Genomic DNA, 1,218 nt, shown 5'->3' on the forward strand with positions numbered 1-1,218 from the left:
TATATAATGCAAAGAAAGATGAACATATTAGTTATTATTAATTTAAAAATTGAAATATGAAAAGAAAATGAAAATTGAGAGGAAGAAAATATATGTAACAATAATAGATGATAAAGAGGCAAATTATAAGTATAGTAAACAAAACTAATTTATTATAACAGTTTATTTCTAATATGTTTATTTTTATTAATTCTATTTTGTAAAATTATTCATTTTATGTGTAAAATTATTCTGTTTATACTTTCTTTTTTATTTTTCTATACTTACTGTGGTTATCTTGTTCTGTTTGTAGCCCTGAAGAAGGCTAGAAACTCTAGCCAAAACGTTGGCACATTAAAAATAGGTTAATTGAACTTATTTGTGTTTTTCATTGACCTCACCCTCAACCATCTTCTCCTCGTTCATTATCCACGGTCAACAATCTCTCATAATTATGTTATAAATACTTTATACTTAAGATTATTGACCTATTAATGGATATTTTATGCTTTTAACATTTTTAAACTACCTAACTAAAATTAAATTAAGAAATATATTTTCAAAGTGATCAATAATAATATTAAATAGCATATTTGCTAAAATTGAATACTCAAATAATTGAATCAACAAATGAAATTTAAATTATTTTCAATAATGTAATAGTTTATGAATTCTTTGATAAAATTGTTAGCACTGACAAGTCTCTAATTTAAGATGAATTCCTTTATCAACGAACGAGGGTTCATACTGCTCATAAATTTCATTCATCGCTTTAATATATGGTTCAGGATTACAAGGATCTTCCGTTAAATAAAAATGAAATTTCTTAATTCCTGTCACAATATTATTATGGTTAATCATGTTCTGGTAATGCTAAGAATAATTAAATCAAACATGCACAACTTTAAATCAATAAATAAAATATCTTACTCAAAGAGTTTTTTTCAATATACTGGAGAATATTATGGAGGGATGTAATATTTTCCAAGGGACCTCGATATGTGAATTCTTCCAAGAATGTCAACTCCATAAAAAGTTTTGCAATTATAAGGTCCACAGGTGATCGAGGACGCCACAAATACAGATTTATCTTTTGTGCAACAAAATTAATTCGAAGACATGGACATATTTTATAGGCTTTTTCCCAGGCACTAGCACACACAAATCTCCTAGTGTTTTCTACATAATCATTACGAGTAAACAAGATATTTAGTTCTCTTAATGTCCCATGCCTTAAAC

The 1,218-nt window shown here is 26.4% G+C and overlaps 1 long non-coding RNA gene across 1 annotated transcript; it reads right to left on the reverse strand.

Annotated features, from left to right (window-relative positions):
* Window positions 1-621: 621 nt before the first annotated feature.
* Window positions 622-1,212, reverse strand: LOC136796751 (uncharacterized). Its single transcript, XR_010844491.1, has 2 exons — window positions 910-1,212; window positions 622-812 (listed from the first exon to the last, which is right to left on the reverse strand). It is a non-coding gene; the product is annotated as an uncharacterized lncRNA (long non-coding RNA).
* Window positions 1,213-1,218: the final 6 nt, after the last annotated feature.

Source organism: Halyomorpha halys, unplaced genomic scaffold (genome assembly GCF_000696795.3).
Source record: "Halyomorpha halys isolate HHAL.00 unplaced genomic scaffold, Hhal_1.1 Scaffold11276.1, whole genome shotgun sequence".
NCBI lineage: Eukaryota > Metazoa > Arthropoda > Insecta > Hemiptera > Pentatomidae > Halyomorpha > Halyomorpha halys.